The sequence below is a fragment of the Sparus aurata genome, chromosome 10 (assembly GCF_900880675.1).
Source record: "Sparus aurata chromosome 10, fSpaAur1.1, whole genome shotgun sequence".
In the NCBI taxonomy this organism is placed as follows: domain Eukaryota; kingdom Metazoa; phylum Chordata; class Actinopteri; order Spariformes; family Sparidae; genus Sparus; species Sparus aurata.
In genome coordinates, this window is record NC_044196.1 from 10,340,143 (window position 1) to 10,360,914 (window position 20,772).

Below are 20,772 nucleotides of genomic sequence, written 5' to 3' on the forward strand. Positions count from 1 at the left end.
AGCAGGGGGCTCCAGTGGTTACCAACCTGTGACAACATGTGGATCAGCTGCTGCTGCTGCTGCTGCTGCTGCTGCAGAGAAGATCAGATACATCATCAGCTGTGAGCTTCACTTTGATTTACTCTCAGTCTGTGCAGGAAGAGGAGGATCAGTGGAACATAAAGAGTGTGTTGCTCTTGGTTTCTTCACCTTAATGACAGCTGACAATATCTTGGACTTTATTAAAGAGTCTTATAAAACATGACATGTACTGTTTGTAGGCCTGTAGTTGATTTTCCAACACATGGCTTTGTGTTTCCAGTCTGACACAAAGTCTCTCTGAGTCTTCTTGAGAAAACATGAAGTGAAGTCAGTTACAAACTGCTTTACAGGCCACATTAATGACCAGTGACATCACAGTGGTGAAGACTGCAGGTTTATAAACCAACATTTTACTGCTGCGGGTCCAAACATCACTGATGTTAACGTCCCTACAGCACAACTCAACAGACAGACAGGTCCAGTTAAAGTCCAGTTTTAGACCTGGACGTCACAAACAGCCAGCAGCCTGAACACAAACTGAGAGCGACACAGACTTTGACCAACACCTTTACTTTTAGAGGGCTGGTCTGAGCCCAGAGTCAGAGACCTGACACACAATCCTCAGGTGGTGAAAGTCTTCAAGTGTTCATGGAGGAGTTAGCAGTTCATTCCTCAACACTCTCTAACAACGGACCTTGTGGATCTTGTAGATGAGGTGTGACGGACCTGTCGGCTCAGGTCTCTTACACAGACTGCTGTTCATCCACACATGATCCATCACTTACAGGCTTGTCTGTGTCAGTGTGGTAGTTTCCTTCACAGCAGGATGAGCTTGTTCTTTAATAAACTCCTCTATAGACAGAGAGGTCAGTGGGATACATAAATAATAAATGTATCAAGGATACATTAATATAGTGAAGTGTAGCTGGAAACCATCTGTAATGTGAACACAGACCTCAACTAAACACAATCACAAGTAAACTAAATTAAGTTGTGCTCCTGACAGTCACCAGACATCCAGGAGGGACAGAAAGTCATCTTGAAACCAACCAGTTAAACAGAGTTCAAGGTGAGAATACTCCCTCAGTGAGGAGGAGGACAGATCAACAGGGAGAGACTGAAAGTAAAACTGACAAACACTATTCAGCACAAGCACAATAAACCTCGGCCACAAACCAGTGTTTATGAGGCTGCATGGTAATACACGCCTGTTCAATAAAACAATAAAATTCTGCATCATGTTCACTCATCTGGCCTGAACATGACTCACTGTTAACTCAGTGACTAAGATCCTGCACACCACCATGACCAAGGACATAATGTTGATGTTTCACTCACTTTAAAATGAACACAGACTGACAGGTTGTGTTGTGACAGCTGAGGACAGGAAGTGTCCTGATATAAGAGTCAGAGCAGATAAACAGAAACAGAGCTGATGGAGGAAACGTTGTTCTTCTCCTTCATGTGTTGTCTTCTGATGGATGGAGTTTCACTGCTGCCTGACCTCATGTTGTGTTGATAGTGTGAACATGTTGTACTCTTCTGTGTGTCAGTCTTCTGATATTAGAAGCTGATTTACACTGAGGTCACATTAAAGACTAGAAGACACAAAGGAGATGAATTTATTTGTTTTTATTGCATCAGATTCTTATTAAAGATAATCTGATGAATAAAAACAGTTATTGTATCAACAAATATTGTTCATGACATCACAAAGCATCAAGAATTAGAAGCCTTGTGAAAGTTTAAAGTCATCGAGCACATTTAACTTCATATAATACTGATTGGAGATATTTGACAGCATTTAAAGAATAAAACTCATCTAATTTGTTTTGTTCAAAGTGAGCATGAAGTATCATCTTAGTGATAAAAACTGTATAAAACACTCAAACACTGCCGCTGCTGTAGAGTCAAGAGATCAGATATGATCACAATTAAATCAAACTTGTTTCCATCAGGAGAAAAGTGGAGTGTTTCCCATCATGCACTGTGTTCTGAGGAGAGAAGAGAAACATCTGCAGCTTCTTTATGATTTAATTCTGATGATTCACACACATATTGATATATATGAGAGGAGACAATATAAACAGTAATTTAACTCTGAAGCTATGCAGGAAACTTTACACCAGAACACAGTCAGATGTCCCTAAGTCAATATTTTCCTATCCAGATCCTGTACTGTAATGTTTATGATTGCCCTGTGGGTTGTTATCTTAAACTAAATGAAGTCCATATACCAGTGTTATCAGTTCAGGTGAAATAAGCTGCATGCTAATTGCTGTTAGTCAGCTGTCGTTCACTGATGAAACAGGATCAAAGTATCTGAGTCTTCATTACATTGTATCATTTTAACAGAAGTAAAGGAGTTATCTGTTCCAGTCAGTGGTCCTGTTGAGTGAACACATCAGCAGCTGCTCTCTGTAAGTACTCTTCTCTCGTTGGTTGAAGTCTAAACAGAGTCAGTGTTGATATTTCCCTCCACCTTCATCTACACACTTCAACATGTTTGTCTTTGATTCTGCTGCACATTTAGTAAAGTTAATTAATCAATTTGACCAATATAACGTGAGCTGAATTAACAAGAAGGTCCAAATAGTGAATAACATGTTGTTGACAGAGTTTCTCAGAGTTTGTTACGTTAATTTTACTGTAACAAGTGCCAAAATTAAATGTTTTTTTCATGTAGTCTGGTGACTTTCTCCACGGACCACGAACAGCAAGTAATTGTAGTTTACTGTATTTTTATAACGTGACATGTTTCCTGTCAGTGTGTTTTGTTGTTTAATACATGAGGTGTAAATGTTGAGGTTCAGCTGCTGGAGGTAACAAACTCTTCAGACACAGAAGCAGACAGACTCTGACAGAGAGGAGGACACACACTGACTCTTTACACACAAACACACATCTGAATGTTTGTGTTTAATGTAGAATCTACAAGAAAACATCAATGATTCATGTGTGTCGTAGTCTGCTTCCAGAGAAAGTCACCAGACTCCATAGAAAAAAACAAAAAAAAAAGCGCTCAATCTTGCAGCTTGTTGCGTTAAAAAACAACAACAAAAAAAACGTATAAACTCAAAAAAACACTGAGAACACTTTTTGAACTATTTGGGTCTTCTTGTTAACTCGGCTCACAATACAATGGTAATAATTAAAAGGTCAATTAAAATCACGCAGTTAAATTTAAACTAGGGCCGGGACTCGATAAAAAAAATTAATCGAATTAATCAGAGGCTTTGTAATTAATTAATCGTAATTAATCGCATTTTAATCCCATATAAATATTTGACCTGAGAACAGTGAGAAGCAATTTTTTTGACATGGATTTTAGTATACCATTGAATAATGACTGAATACAGAAGCTTAAGCAACAAAAAATTGTTTTTGTTTTTTCAAGACCAACAGACCAGTGCAATTTTTAAATATTTTTTTGGCCTTTTATGGCTTTATTGACAGAACAGCTGAAGATATGACAGGAAACAGGGAGAGAGAGAGAGGGGGAGTGACACGCAGCAAACGGACCCAGGCCGGGAGTCGAACCTGGAGCTGCAGAGCCTCGGCACATAGGACGCGTGCTCTACCCACTGAGCTAAACGCTGCCCTGACCAGTGCAATTTTTGCCATAAAGTGCAGCAATAGCATGCTCTTATCTACGCTGCCATCCGTCCGCTTCTGAAAACAAAATTTCCCATCCACAGGGCCAACCAAAGCAGTCTCATCTGCCTCTTCGTTCATTGTTGTTGTCTGAAGTCATGTACGTTAGTTGGTGCTCCAGTATAATCGGTACCCCTGAAACTCTTCCAGTGAGAGACGTTCCGCGGTGCAAAAATAAGTGCGATTAAAATGCGTTAATTTTTGTGTAATTAATTAATCGTAATTAACGTGTTAAAGTCCCCGCCCTAATTTAAACATAAATAAAACTTCATATCAAACTTGTTTCCATCAGGAGAAAAGTGGAGTGTTTCCCATCATGCACTGTGTTCTGTGGAGAGAAGAGGTTCAGGTCATTATTTTGAGATGTTATTGTGATCAAACACTCCTATTAGCTGTCAAAAGAAGTGTGTTTTGCCCTGGACGCTCCTCATGAACAGTCTCTGTGCAAACAAAGACAGATAATTACGTGAAGAGACGGTTAAATGTGACATTTCGGAGTTGTCGTATCATGGCTCGATGATGGCCTTTCATTGTGTGATTTGTGACTGAAGCAACATACAGACATGAATTCATCTCATGTCTGTTTTTTGTTATTCTATTCATTAAAGTGAATAGTGAATGTGTATACAAAATAGAGCAATGTGACAAAACAAAACACTGCTGCATACGACAATAACATCTCCACCTCCCTGTGATGCAATGCTCACCTGTTTAAAAGTCCTCTGTTCTCCTCCAGAACGAGGAGTTTTCTGTGTGGTTTAAGTTTCGCGTTTGGTTTTATTTGATTGTACATGTTGTTCAAGTTCTATTAAGACTTTTTTCTGTTTCGGATCCTGTCTGGTAAATGTCCCTTCATTTTATATTGATTATTTTTTGACTGGCTTCATGAGATAATTTTATTTTTTACTCCTGAGAGGATTTTACAGGGATCTTGCCACCATCTGCATCTAAAGGCAATCCTGACTGTAACAATGCTTTAGCAGCTGTTTTAGGCTCTTTTATAAACACTGACGTAACATCACCGTCCTGCCAACTCAATGTTTGGTGCTCATGTGACTTCCTTCCTCTTTCTCTGAATGCTCTCTTGCAAGTTATAGCAACAGGCGAGAAAATTAAATGCTCTGTGTACTTGGAAAACATTAAAGGTTTCTCTGGTTTGAACATCGTTGAAATTATGTAGGATGATGTAAGAACACAGCTCAACAAAATATGTAGGAAAGCTCAAGTTGTTTTGGGGATTTTAATGCAGAAAAGGTCACTATACCTTTAAATAGAAAAAGTTCCTGTTTTAGTGTGAAGTGCGCTATGATGCTGATGACAAGCTGGAACGCTTGTCATCAAAACATGAAAGCTTTCACTTTCATGTTGTGACAGTGTCGTGCAAATGTGCTGATAACAACATTTTTGTTAGGATTCATATCATGTTTTGAGACAAACAAAACATCTGGTTTTATGCCCAATGGAATTTCCCCATGGAATTGTCCTGATGTGTTGTTTTAACTATCCAGTGGTTTCAAACTTGTAAATGTGAAAGCACAGTTATGAACAGTGGTTACCAGCTTGGCACCTGATTAGGGTTTGGACAAGATCCTGTCTTGGGTTTAAATATCTGGAAAACTTGCAAATGTCCAACTGTTTTGGCACAACATTCTCTTTTTTTTGGCACAATAACATCAGGAAAACATCCTGACATCCCGACAAAAATAGCCGAATTTTGTCCAGCTTTGTTGCCACAAACACAGCAGAAAATGTCCTTACAGCTTGTCAGAATATCTCTTCTGTTGCCAGAAAACTGGGTGGAAATTGTCCTGACTTCTCAATAAAATCAGGTTTGTTACGACTGGAAATGTCCTGATGTCTCGTCAATGAAATCAGGTTTTGTTGCCACAAATACAGCAGAAAATTGTCCTGATTTCTCAATAAAAACATCCTCGGTTGAGGATGTCTCAACATCAGAAATATCTGGTGGTTGATGGTTGTATGTGAGGACTGAACTTCATCACGTCTTTCAGGTCCGTCACCTCTCACATGGAGAAGATGATCTGCAGGATCCTGCTGTTCTTCTGTCTGACCTCCTGTGGTTAGTTCACACCTTCATTTTATTATCCATGAAGAGAAAAGACAAAATACACTCTCAGCCAACAGGTTTTAGTAAGAACCAAACAACTTTAATCTCTGTTCTGTCTTTTCTGCTCTCAGTTATGCTGAAGCCTCGCTACACAGATCCACTCTACCAGTCAGAGGAGAACCACAACATCACAGTGGAGTGGCGCTTCTCATCTGGATCCAACATCTCCGTCCCCTCACTGAAGATCCACTGTGTGTTCGTGCCTGGGCTGAAGGTGTTTTATCACCTGGACAACAGTGTTGACGCTCCTCAGCACGAGCAGTTCTCAGGACGGGTTCAGTGCCACAAAGACGCTCTCAGAACAGGACGGGTCAGACTTCATGTGTCCAGAGTCAGGACTGAAGACTCGGGCCTGTACCTCTGTAGGATGGCAACTAGATCTGGCAGGAAGGTCTCACAGTTCTCACTCAATATCACTGGTGAGTCGAGTCACGTTGTCACATGTATCTGATCACATATGGAACAGATTGAGATAGTTGTTGCCAGTAGACAGTCAAAAATGACACGAAGTAACCCTCATCAGAACCCTCTTTGGAACAATAATACCTGGGAAGGAAAGTGCTATAGTGTCTATAACTATAATCAGTTATCTTTCTACCTTCTTCTTGATATATCTTGGAAATGTGTTACAACCTAATCTGTTGGGGATATTTTGTTTTTGTTAAAAACTTCCAGTTTTCTTGTCACAAACTGTAGAAATGTCCTGACTTCTCATCAAAAATACCTGGTTCTGTAGCCAACAAAACAACCACACCTTCGTCTGTTGAGGATATTTTGTTTTGTATTGTAGTAAAATGTTTTTCGTCACGTGACTGACACAGATTTGTCTTTTTAAAGCCGCGAGGCATTGGCTCAAAACTGAGAGACCCAACACAGAAACACCTGAGAGACCCAACACAGTGAGACGAGGAGGGATCGACATCTTTCTTGTACTGATACTGACACCAGGATTGGTAGCTGTGTTGTTCGCTTTATACCTTGTTGTTTATTCAATCCTGTCTGAGTTCATTCATAAGATTATTGTGTCAGTGTCTTAGAGAAGAGTCCAATGTTTGACTCAACCAGTAAGGATCGGAGACAAAAGTTATACCATGGACACAGAAAATACTTGTTTCCCATTGGCTTGCAGGTAATAAAACTGTATATTAAGACACATTAAACACACCAGCAGGTAACCGTAGTGACAACTTTGATGCTTCACAGACAAACTGTCGAAGCTGATAATTGTTTAAAGCAAATCGTGCCTTTATATTGTCCAAAACCTACCTTGTATAAATGTGAAATTACTCTGTGAAATGTATTTTTTTTCAACCTTTTGTATTTCAACCCTTTTCACTCTGCACTTTAAAGGACATTATTACAATTATTAAACGTTGCTGTGTTCCAGGTTGTAAGCTATATAAACAAAGCAAATCTGTCAAATTGTCAGATATTAAAGGAGACATATTATGCAAAACTCACTTTTTCGTTGCTTTAGTGTGTGTATTTGCATATCTGGAGTGCCTCCCCACCCCTTAAGAATGATTTCTGACCACTAAGTCAATGTTTTGTAAACGGACGCAGTCAGGAAATGTGTCTCTAAAGGAGCCAGTTGGATTTCACCCGCGCTGTTACGTAACAGAGCGGGTGATTTGAATACTCCCACCCTCATGCTGGATATCTCCTCCCACATTACGCCGGCTACCTGAACGATGATCCGCCATTTTCTCGCCTCACTCGTACGCGACAGCCTGACCGCTACCATGTACAACCCGAAAGCCAAGCACTCCTGCTATGTCATGAGATGCATGGATACTCATGTTTCCCTTCATCGCTTCCCTACCAAAGAGGATATCAGAGCGAAGTGGCTAAATTTTATTTTTCAGGGAAACGTCCCAGCTTCAGTGAGCAAAAGTGTTTTTGACTGTGCCAGTCACTTCACGCCGGACTGTTTCAGCAACCAGGGTCAGTATAAGGCTGGACTGGCAACGAGATTGTTCCTAGAAGATGGATCCATACCCACTGTCCGTGTAAGTATTTAAAAAACAGTTTCGTTTGTGTTACTTTGGCCGTTTAGCACATGAGCTAACGCTAACCGTCGATGTAGATATGAGGCTGAACTAACGTTAAGTTGCAACGTTGGGCTTACTGGTCATATGATTCACTGTAATGTTAATCAGCGGTCTTTTAAAACATGGCACTGAATTGAGAAAATGAATTAGGATATTCATATATGATCGCTTCTAATCGGCCGGTGAACAACTGCTCGGCCGTGAACATGCTAGCTAGCTAGCTGGCTAGCATGTTCAAGGCCGAGCAGCTAGCTAGCTAGCTCACCGTCCGCGAACAACTTCTCCGACGTGAATACGCATGGGAGACCGTCTCCTCCACATGCTCACGGCCGAGCAGACGGTATGAAATGGTCTCAGTTGTTCACGGACGGTGGGCTGCGTTAATTCATTATCATGTTGTGCTAAAGGAGGCTAAAGACTTCCTTTGTGTTAGTATTCATGTAACTACGTGTGTAGTGTTAGCTGCTGGCATGAGAGACCCGATCTGAGAGTACCAAAACGTTACCTGCAGTAAAGCAATCACTACTTTGTTTTGAAGCCGGAGACAGGGGTTCCCTGCCTGCTGTGCTACGATTAACGTTAGTTATATGCAGACACGGACACAGAAAAGTTGCTTCGCAAATGTGTACGTTTTTGCTCACTTACTAAAATCTAATGTGAAATGAGGGATTTGCATGGGTTTGCTCGGATTGTGATTTGCCAGATTCTTCCTTATCAAATTGATTTTTTAATCATCATCAGAGAACATTTGAGTCCTGCATTTTTCTAAATACAGCTATTTATTTGAAAAGAAATCACCATTTTCTGAATATTTTTTGCAATGTGTACAATGTGCTCGCATTCTTATTTAGCATTGTATTATTTTTCCGCCCAAGACTATACCTGGCAGCCCTGCACTTCAATGAAAATACAGACCGTTCACAGGCAACAACCTCAGCTGGTGAGCCACTGTTCAGGCTTCATTTCCAAAGTGGAAGAAAGGAGGAGAATACACAGCAAAGCCAGTGAAGGAGCAACCAACCTTTCGTAAGTTTTAAACCTTTTTATTGAAATCACACAGAAAAATGAAACAGACATTAAAAAATACTTGTAAAATAAATAAAATATAAATTAACCAGTGTCTATGGCTTTTTCTAGTTCTGTTTTTAATAAATATACGATAAAACACGATAAAGTACGCACAATATTTCACTTTTTCTAATTGCAGATTAGGTGGATGACATCTTGGACCTGGTGTTTGAGAAGGTTTTTCAGGACCCTGGTTCATACGCAGATGAGGTTTTGAAGATCTCCATTCCTGAGGCGCTCTCTGCGCAGTTAGAAACGCTGGACAAGAAGGAGGTGATGGACCACTATGTGACAAGGTTCAGTCAAGGGCCGGTCTGAACCCCACGTAGATGCCTCGAGTGCCGGGGAACTCCATCCGTATACGCAGCACCACACAGCTGGGCAGTGCCACAAACTCTTCAGCCCAGAAAGCCCCAACACCAGCTCTCAAAGCTCCTATATGCCAAGTATCTGTAACGGCTAAACAGAGTGGATATATTTAGTTATACATTTATATTTAGACATAGTTTTTGATTTACCTTATATTTTTTTGTAAATATTTATATTACCTACTGTTTAACAACAGGCAATAAAAACTACTTGTACATTCAGTAACTTTTTGAATAGTTGTGTGTTGTTTGCTGTACTTGTATTTATAAAAATAAAATTATATAAGCTGTTTTCTGTACTTTCAGTGTTTGACATGTAGACATAAGAATTGTGATCATCAAGAGACAGGTTCGTAGGAGTAGGATGAGTATCCAAAAGTACAAAACATAAATTCCTGCACAATATCTAATTTGTATTTCCACCATTTATGAGCAGCAAGATTGTCATAGACCTAGGTGTAGATGTTGCTAATAAACTGTGTTCTTGCAAATTGATTTTTTTGCAGAAATGTATCTTTTCTAGTGTTTGATATGTAACATTTTAACAATTGAAAAAATAAGCAATGTAACAAAGTGGAAAATTTAATTTATTTCATTACTCATATTTTTATTACAATAACAGAATTTATACTGTATATTACCAAATAATAGCCGGGTCTCAATTAAACGCCTGTCCAAAACAAAGGCCTGGTCTGTTAAGTGGTTGGAACAAACAAATAAACGCCCGGCTATTATTTGATATTTTACGGTATGCAAAAAAAAAAAACACTTACTGTTCTATTCCCCTCAGACGTAAAGGCTCTGTAGATAACCCTGTTCATAGCTGCTAACATTAGCATTCAACCCCTTCGTGGCAAACGTTACGGCTTGATTACATCCGGTGTGTCTCACTTCCAGGCTCATATCAAATGTTTCTTGAAATTTCAGAATTAATTCAAGCCTTTTCCCATCGTATTGTGTGACATTATAACAACAATATTAGCCAAGAAGTAGTTGAATGCTAAAATTAGCGAATGTGTTATCAAATATTTAGTTTTACCTTAAATAATGGTATATTTCACTTTTTTATCGTTTTTACTTGTGTTCCATCAGTAAGCGGTGTTATAACATTTATAGTCAATAAATGGATACATCATTTAAAATGTAAGATTATATTTTCAGTTTTCAATTTACCATAAAATCTGTGTCGTCAGGAAGGTTTATTTCTCTCTGATAGCTTGTTTTTATTCACCTCCAATCATCTTTTTCAATCTTGGTTCAATCCTGTAAAGTATTATGTAACTTTGTTGTGAAAAGCACTGTATTAATTAAATGTATTAGTATTTAAAATATGCACTTATATTCTCATTCACAGTTGTTTTTTATTGTGTGACCAGCGTTACTTTGTCATCTCTGTTATTAAGGATAGTGTACACCACTGACTAATAAAATGTGTATACACATTTTATTAGTCAGTGGTGTACACCATCCTTAAATCACCTGTTTTTTTTACATATCCAGTCCCTCTTGGATCGCTTTGGATCAATTCTTAAAACATATTAGAATTTTTTTTTTTTTTTTTTCTAATCAAACATAGAGCTTGTTCTGACACTTTTTCATACCGCGACTTTCTCACGCGAGATTATGCGCGAGGTTTTGACCGGTCCGGATGTGCATTGTATTAATATGTAATGAGGCGCGCGTTGATTGGCCGCAGTAAGGACAGAGCTGGAATGGGGGCGAACCTGCATGCACACAGACTCCAAAACATAAACAGCCTCCTGTCATGGCGCACACACTAAATGACGAACCTTACGGAATTCAGGCATTATGTACAAGCCGGAGTCGTAACGTGAACGGGAGAGTGAAGAGGCAGAGACGGTGGAAGAGACACGTTTACAGCAGGATGTCTCTGAATAGTAAATTCTTCTTTTTCTTTCTTCTTACTTTTCACACTCGTGTTTTACATGTAAGAGCTGAGTTTTAATGCTGGCGGTCACGATGCATGGCGTGAAAATGACAGAGAAATAAGCAGATTCAGCGTGCTCACTCAGAAAGTCTGGCTGAGGACGGCTGTGAGCCGATGCTTATGCAAGTAGCCTCCTGTGGTAACGTCACCACAGGAGCAGAGTCAAAATCTCGTGCTTTAGGAACGCGCACTACTGTGCGCTATTCCTGTTCGGAAAAAGAGCCAAAGCGAAAAAAATGAGCCACTTTCAAACGTCAGCTTTTCAGGCAAGTTTCAACAGAGGTCCAACACCAATATGCATGATTTAACGAGAGAAATTGCGATTTCCGGGTGATGACTCCTTTAATAACAGGGATGACAAAATAATGGTATATATATGTATATGTATATATATATAGATATACATACATATACATATATATTTTACTAAATAAAATGAATTTGAACCTTTTCTAATCAACACTGCAGCATTTTTATCTCCTGGATGAGTTGTTGTTGATGTTGTTGTTGTTGTGGTTGAGGACAATCATAATTTCAAATTTATTAAAAGTGTTGGGTGATGTGATCAAACAAAGCACAATTACAAATCAATTTCATAATTGTTTTGGCAGTTGGATGGGGGGGAAAGGTTGTATTAGGGGTTTTCCTCACACTGGGTGGATATTTTGATATTTAAATTACAAATAAACTGTTATTTATATATATTTGACTGGGTGGTAAATAAACTGGGGATGGTTGTTTGTATGTTAGTTGATAAAGTCTTTGAAAAACTACACGAGTTAAATGAAGAAAAATGAGAAAGGGGTAGAGATATGTACAGTGCTCAGCATAAATGAGTACACCCCCTTTGAAAAGTACCATTTCATTCAATATCTCAATGAACACAAAAACAATTTTCAAAATATTGAATATATATACATATATAACATCTGTTAAACGTATAACATGAAAGTAAGGTCAATAACATAACGTAGATTACACATTTTTCAGTTTTACTCATATAAGGGCAATGCAAAAATGAGTACACCCCACGACTAAAACTACTAAATCTAGTACTTTGACTGGCCAGAGTCCAATCTTTATGCTCCGGAGTTAATTTAAGCCTATTTTTCCAGTTAGCCTCACTAATAAGTGGTTATCTAAAGGAGACACAGATGTTTAGATCCGGTCCCTTGAGTGCTGTATACATTTTGTGTGGAAATGTTCTTACTTTCACTATTAAACATAACTGTGAGCTCTATTGTTGAGCTTTTAATAAACCAAAACATTTAAGTGATCTCTGGTAACGATCATTCCAGATAGATTTCCGACAACATTTCTTCCTGGAAGTTGATGGTTCCACACTGTTCTTCCAGGTTTTATTAATGCATTGGACGTTTCTTGACCAATTTTAGTGGTTTCAGTAATGTTATTAGATGTTTTCTTTGTTTGATGCAGCCCAATAATCAGAGGAAATGTCTTCACACATGGTTGTTTAAGAAATGAAAATCTTTTCATCAGTTAGTTAAATAACTTGTTGCCATGTGAAACATATAATCCCAGCAGTAATTATCCAATGGATGTTTCTGACCTATTTGCTTAGTTAACTCCAGGTGGTGACGTTTCTTTTGACCAGACAGTTTATAAATGTAACATATATACAGTTGTAACATAAACATGGTATTCTAGATCAACATGTTTCTCACAGAGCAGTTTTCAGATCTGAAGGTGAAGAACAACGTTTCCTCCATCAACTCCATCATTGTTCATCTCCTCTGACTCTTATATCAGGACACTTACTGAACAACATGAAGGCACCATGTGATTTAATGTCTCATTTACAGTGTTGATAAATGTTTTTCCTCTTGTTCTGTAGAGCTGGAACTTTTCTTAAATCCTCTGCAGGACTTCTGTTTCTCAGACGGACGATGAATAAGTAAAATACAACAAATAAACACAACTAGCACTGCTGCTGTCAGTCCACAGTAGAGGACAATCCTTCCTCGACTTGCTGTGTTGGGTCTCTCAGGTTCAGGTCGATCCTTTGCTGCTGTAAACAGACCAAACAACAGAACATAGTTGTGACATATTTCTCAGATACTGTGAGGTTCTTATTGAGCCAAACACGCTGTACTGACTTCTACTCAACCAACTTGCCAGAGATGTTGAGCTGACATTCACCAAAGTTCACACCATAGTTTGTCCTCACATCACACAGGTACTGTCCTGAGTCCTCAGTCCTGAGTCTGGACACATGAAGTCTGAGTCGTCCGTCTGTGAGGACGTCTTTGTCCCACTGGACTCGCCCTACAAAGTGTTGATCCTGAATCTCTGGGATCACAACACCTCCACGTATTTCAAACAGGACTGAGACTTTGTGATCAGTTCTCATCTCACAGAAGACATAAAGTGAGTCGGGGGAAGTGTCAGCTGTGGTTGTGAACGTCCATTCCAGTGTGATGTTGTGGTTCTCCTCTGCCTGATAGGAGGTCTGTGTCACATTCACTATAAATGTTCCTGTTGAGGAGACAGAGAGGGAAAGTGAGGAGCAGTCACACTGACAGCTTTAACATGGCAGCCTTTAAACTCCATCTCCATGTTTGTGTGGACAGTTTAGTGACGTCTCAGAGCTGCAGAGGCTCATCAACATCAGCTGTTTGCTCACATGTGGGCCACTTTAACTGCTTCATTGAATCACAGTGTCAGAAAGTGAAGCTGTAAACTGACCACAGACACAGTTGAGGCTGATGAGCAGCAGGATCCTGCAGATCATCTTCTCCCTGTGAGAGGAGACAGAGGTGAAGAGTCATGTGATCACAGTTCAGTCCTCACATGTACCACAACCAACATCTACAGTCTGTCTTTAGTCTTCTAAACACTCCTCTGTCTTCATCATCCTCATCATCACACACAAGGACTTCCTGACTGGACACAGTCTGGATGCTAATGCTAAGCTGCTGTGTTGTTCTTCTGACACAAGATGGCACCAGTGGTTACAGTGTCCACCATCAGCAGGAAACATGACAACATGTGGATTCAGCTGCAGACAACAACATGTAGCTGCCACATGAAACACTGCAGAACCAGTGCTGCTCCTACACACACATGGAAGTTGTGTATCTGGAACATGGTGACATGTTGTCAGTGTTTAAAACTGATACATTACAAACACATATAAACAGTGTCTCCATATAAAGTCATGAGACAACAACTGCTAATAAACACAAACAGGCTCCTGTTGTTGTTGTCAGGTCTCAGCAACAAATCATCATATCTGATGACTTTGATGACTTTATAGTAAAAAGTGAACGAGTCCAATTGAAACTTCCTGAAAAAGAAGAAAGCTGAAACACACAAAGTCCAAACAAGTTTGTTGATAACTGAACTTTACTAGATGTTCAGCAGAATCACAGACAAACATGTTGAAGTCCAGCAGCTGTTAGTAAAGTTCAGTAGAGACAAAACAGAGTCAGCTGTAGACGAAGGACGACTCCGTCCCAGTCCACATTCACATCACTGTCACACAGGACATCAGGAGCTCACAGCTCACTGTTTGACTCAATACTGATCAATAAATGTGTTCAAGTGTGTAGATGAAGGTGGAGGGAAATATCAACGCTGACTCTGTTTAGTTTCATCAATAAAATCTGCTCACACAAGATTTCTACAAGTGGACATGATGTTTCTGTTGGAACATCCTTCACACAGCTGACTGATCCATCTGACTTCTACTAATAAATTACTTATAGTCTGAGGTCATCTGAGGAAGAAGTCCTGAAGAACAGAGTAAACCAGGTTAAAGGAGATCTCTCTGGCCATGAGAGATATGTACAGCTTCACATCCACAGCTGACATCTGTAAAATTGTAGTGTTGTGTCGGTCACGAATGTGTCGTTCGAACAAACAACTCTTTTGAGTGAACTAACTGAACGGAATCACTTCCTGAACTGATTCGTTCCTTTCTCAGTTCAGTTGAGCTCAGCCGGCCGGGAGTGCATGTATACCACTCAAAGCAGCGCTGCATCTCCTGTAAATGATTGTGTACTATAGTCTGTCAACGCACCGTCCCTCAGTAAGTGAACGTAAACCTCAGGGCTGATTAATGAACTGAATGACGGATTGTTTGGCTGCTTATCAGTTCAGGGAGTTGGAGAGCACTGAACGATTCGGTGAACGAATCTTTTGAACGAATCATTTTAATTAATGGATTCTAGAGATTCAGTACAGTAAAAAGACCTGCCGTTCCTATCACTACAACCAACAAGAGTATTTACAGAGAGCAGCTGCTGATGTGTTCACTCAACAGGACGATTGACTGGAACAGATAAGATTACTTCTGTTAAAAATTATACAATGAAATGAAGACTCAGATACTTTCATCACCATCGATCTCCAGCTGACTAACAGCAAGTAGCACACAACCTACCTGCTGGTATCTGACTTGTCTGATTTATGACCTATATACAAGTTTATGACAACAAAACACACGGTAACCATGGATGTTGTAATAAACATTAGACTCAAAGGTAATTTTCTTGATACAAACCCTAACCACTGTGACTCTGACTGTGTTGTGGTGTAAAGTTTAACAATTACAGATGGTTTCCAGTCATACTTCTCTACGTTAACGTATCTTCAATATATGTATTGTTTCTGTATTCCGCTGCCCTCTCTGTCTACAGAGGAGTGTATTAAAGAACAAGCTGCTACACTGAAGTGTTCTCTTGAGTTGTTTCTGTCCAGAGAGCAGCTCCAGTGTGTTCCTGGTGGCTGTTCTCTTGATGAAGCGTGAGGTGAACAGAGACCGTGTGTTGAGCATATCACATGAAGGAGTGGCAGCTCATCCTGCTGTGAGGGAAACTAACACACTGACACAGACGAGCCTGTAAGTGATGGATCATGTGTGGATGAACAGTGGTCTGTGTAAGAGACCTGAGCCGACAGGTCCGTCACACCTCATCTACAAGATCCACAAGGTCCGTTGTTAGTGAGTGTTGAGGAATGAACTGCTAACTCCTCCCTGAACACTTGAAGACTTTCACCACCTGAGGATTGTGTGTCAGGTCTCTGACTCTGGGCTCAGACCAGCCCTCTAAAAGTAAAGGTGTTGGTCAAAGTCTGTGTCGCTCTCAGTTTGTGTTCAGGCTGTGTAGTGCGAGACTACCATCCTTATCCGTCAAATTATTCCACAATCAGGCCCAGTAAATCCACTTGAAGGTTAAAATCCAAATTAAAGGAAAAACAGCCCAGATTTTAGATCCAACTGAGAGGAGAAATCCACTCAGAACCTAAGTCCAGACCAGAGGTGAAATCCGCTCAGAACCTAAGTCCCAAAATCGCTCCAGAGACTAAGTCCAAAAATTTACTCCAGAGCCTAAGTCCAAATCAGAGGCGAGACAGCAGGTCTTCAGTCAAAAAGGTGTTTATTCCAAGAGAAGTTATAAATCCATTAGGTATCCCCGAACAACTGAGAAATCTCCCCGGATCACCCCCTTTTATACCTGGGGTCAGTGTCACCAACGCCCCTTCTTGGACCACCCCCCTCGTCATGATCACGCGAGACTATCATCTTAATATTATTTAATATCTTCCCTAATGGCTGCAAAGTGTCTCACCCAGGCCTCTATCTTGGCCTTGGGTGGGCTGCGGCGTCACCTGTTGCTAACTCACTCCAGCTCTGTTATTATAAAGGGAGTATCTGACCTTGGTCTTACATCAGGCTCATATTCACTGTTAGAAGGTGTATTTCTCAAATAAAATGTATATGCATGATCATGACCCAGTTTATATTTGCCACTACAGTCCCCCCTTTGGTCCTTCAAAAAAGGACCAACACTTCAAACTTTAACATCAGGGAGTACAATCATCTTCTCATCGTTACAATACACAATAATATACACAATAGTATGAGTATATTGTAGATAAAACATAATATATATAGTTTCAAACAATATAAATGCAACCCCCTACAAGACTGATAATGAGTATCAACCCATAGGGAAGTGCTTTGAACTCTTGGTGAATTACATCACTCAACACTTCTAGATTTGTGTTTTAAGCATGCATAATAAGGTAGCATAGAATTTTAAGAAAATTTAAAGAAAAGCATAAGATTACATAGACAAATTCTTCAACCTCTATGGATTAGAATATTATTTAGACACACCTTGCGAAGGTAATCCTTCTTAGGTCGGTTCAACAAACACTTGATCAGTAATTATCAGATCATTGACATGAAACACCTACACCACCTTTTGTTTTTGTGAAACATTTTTTTTCTTCTGGTATTTTTTATTTATTCATTTATTTATTTATTTATTTTCCACCCATTGATCCAATTAGATAAAGAAAGGTAAGAGCTCTATTCAATCTTAGCAGCTGGACTTATACGACACACTTGGGTGATTTGATAGCCTTAGTTACATGTTACCTGTTGTGTTCCCTTGGTTAGTGTGGCGGCCCTGAGGCCAACATTCCACCAGAGCCCCTATGAACTTACTGGTTTCTTGTAAACCACACTGGTTTAATACCTTTCTCGTGCTTTTTACGGCACTCAGCTTCTGACATGACCTTCACAAATGAGTGCCCGCTTACCTTTATCAAACACTCATTTCACCATCACAACACATTTACAACATTTAATCTCACACAACTGTGTTGAATACAAAAGATCACTGTACAATTGCTGGAAGTCCTGGAGTGGACAGCAACTTTAGCCAGGCTTGCAGCCTTGTCGGCACGTTGACCAAGTTACATTCTGTCCTCCATCCATGATGTTGATGACTTCCTGGCTGCTGTGGAAAACCAGGGCATAGGACATAAGCTTTAGGCCAGGATATATGGTGAAAGGATTGCAGCTCTGATTGAAAATTCAGCCTTCCCACATCATCTACGGTGAGCTCATCCTATAGTCTTAGTTGGGCTAATCATTGAGCCCTCCTGCCTTGTGGTGTGAGCCTCTTTGCGACACTGTCCTCTCTCTCCCTCAGCGTCCGGGCTTGCTGGGCTGGATTCACACATTTTTCATGGTGGTAGCATTGCCCCCATTGGTGGCTGGATACCAGGTGTCGTTGCTGCACTTCACCAGCCGCACCACATCCGTCATGGTGGTTGTATTTCCTTGGGTTACATACTCCAACTCCGCTCCTCGTGCTACACAGAAAAGGAAGATTAGTTAATCAAGTTTACATACCACAGGTGACATAGCTGTCATTCTTTTAATTCTATATGGGCATATTTGAGAGTTGGAACTCCATTCATCCAATTTCTGTGCCATGTGCATTGCACAAATAGCAAAACATGTTGACATATCTGGACAGTCACCTCTGTGACTTCCTGGCAGTGGCATGAGCAGTGGTATTCTTTTGGCGTTGTAACATGCAATACTGTCTGTCTTTTCTGTGCTTTGTGCACTGGTTCAACTGAGTAGGTTATCCACTGCTGAAACATGTCTGAGTCCCACTGTGCAGTTCTTAGTTTGGCCAAATCTCTTTTTTTTCTTTCGCTTACTCATTAGTCAAATCCATCTACTGGCATCTATTGTTGTCATTTCCTGATTTGTTTCTGTGTCCTGACATGACGTGTCTGTGCATATTACCTGTAATGTCACCATTCCTTCTCTTGGCAGTCAGTGGTGCGGGGTAGTCCCACCCAATGTTTACCTGGAACGTTAGCTATTGTGCTGTCGGTGGCAAGTGCATAATCATATGTATCAGTTTTTTACATACAGAAGATGTAGTAGTTCTCCCATTTTTTTTAAGGTGACTATGGCAAGTACACAATTAACATGTGGTGTAATAATAGTGGCGCATGTCATTAGGACTTCTCCTTCTCCCTCCCCCCTTGCAAAACCTGAAAGGGTTAGCACAAAGAGAAAGAAAACAAACAAATTAATCTGAGTCAGAGAACACTCCAACTCTGGCCTGAATTCAGGCGTGGGTGGGTGGTGTATGTCTTGCAGGCCGGACAGTCCTGCACGTGCACTTTCCGGGGTGTCACTGCCCATGGTTGTGCTGAGGGCACCATCCTCTGCAGCCTCTCCGACACTACTATCAGTCTTTCACCTGTTGGAAGACAAGTCTGTGGATTTGAGTTAAACCCCATAAATAGTCCCCCAAATTTCGCTTCAGCTGCTGAAGCGGTGATCCCTCTATAGGGCCCCTGCACTGTGGCAGTGGCATTGGGTGTCCAGTGAGCATTTCATGCGGGGTTAGATTTGTTAGTCTGTTAGTTTGCAAGCGCATAGAAATTAGTGCTAATGGCAAAAGCATCTTCCCAGGTGAGTTTACCATTAAATCAGCCATGATTTTGGCTATTTTAGTTTTTAATGCACCATTGGCACATTCTACTAAACCTTGTGACTGTGGACACTTTATATGTATGTTTTTATTAGATGCTTGATGCTTCTGTTGTTCAAATGATGATTTTACTTCTTCTGTAACAGGTATGTGAACCTTGATGTGAAAATCATAATGCAATCAACACAGACACTTTATATATACGCTTTTTTAAAGGATCGCAGTATTTTCAATTAGTACTTTACCTGTTTCAGTTCTAATATCAGCTTTAAATTTCTTATCTATGAACACACCATTTGGGCAACAGAGTAGGTTGGTCAAATACTACTTGATTCACAACAGCCTTCTTCAGCTCACACCCTGTACTTAGAGAAAAAAAACAAAAAACAGATCATAGCGTTTACTTGAATATTAACTTGGCTTAAACTGTATTTGCAACACAATTGGTTATAATATTTGAAATAGCAGCTTATATGTAATCATCAAATAAATGTATTTATCACTGGCATATAGGCATTCACTTCAGACAACAACCGCTAATGAGACAGCATGCTGGAAGGAGCTTGAAAAACCACAACAAAACCTTGCTGTACAAAAAAAAAGGAAAAGTTCACTGAGCTCGGACACAGCCGACAGTGAGAAGAGAAAGGGAGGGCGATTACGTCACACCGGACGTGCAGTAGAGCGGTGGGGGCTCTAGGATCCCCCTCTCACACACACCAGGGGAGGAGCAATGGAGCTGCAGTTTGAAACACAACTTTTCAGCACACAACTTCCTAAGCCACCAGTGAGATAGGAACCCGCTCTTAAAGTAATACAAGTCCTCATCCATTTAGCATTTAGAAACTATTAGCCTGCGCGAATAGTATTCATAAGCCAAAAACAACACATACATAAACAACAATCTCATAAATCACACCCAATACTAATATATCTTTAGCACACACGTTTTAGACCAGAACTATCAAGTTTGTCTAATAACCTTCACACCGTTTGACTACTTAACAGCAACACAAAGCTCTTTAGAACAGCAAAATGTCTGTAACACCTTGACAGTTACATCAGCATAAAATCACACAACATTGCGAAATAGCACAATTTATTTTAGGAAACACAAATCTTTCCAGCAGATTTTTCAACACACAGTCAGGACACAGGTAGTTGACAACACACAGTCAACAACCACATACACTACTTTTTAACTCTATTAAACCCCCATAAGAATGTTCGAACATTTATTATTGATTTTACTGAAACT

General features: G+C 40.1%; 2 long non-coding RNA genes across 2 annotated transcripts; one reads left to right on the forward strand and one right to left on the reverse strand.

Moving 5' to 3' along the window:
• The first annotated feature begins 7,360 nt into the window (after positions 1-7,360).
• LOC115588990 (uncharacterized) lies at positions 7,361-9,196 on the forward strand. Its single transcript, XR_003985433.1, has 3 exons — positions 7,361-7,812; positions 8,730-8,880; positions 9,062-9,196. It is a non-coding gene; the product is annotated as an uncharacterized LOC115588990 (long non-coding RNA).
• An 8,644-nt stretch (positions 9,197-17,840) lies between these two features.
• LOC115589007 (uncharacterized) lies at positions 17,841-20,294 on the reverse strand. The gene is made up of 2 exons (XR_003985454.1): positions 18,815-20,294; positions 17,841-18,369 (listed from the first exon to the last, which is right to left on the reverse strand). It is a non-coding gene; the product is annotated as an uncharacterized LOC115589007 (long non-coding RNA).
• Positions 20,295-20,772: the final 478 nt, after the last annotated feature.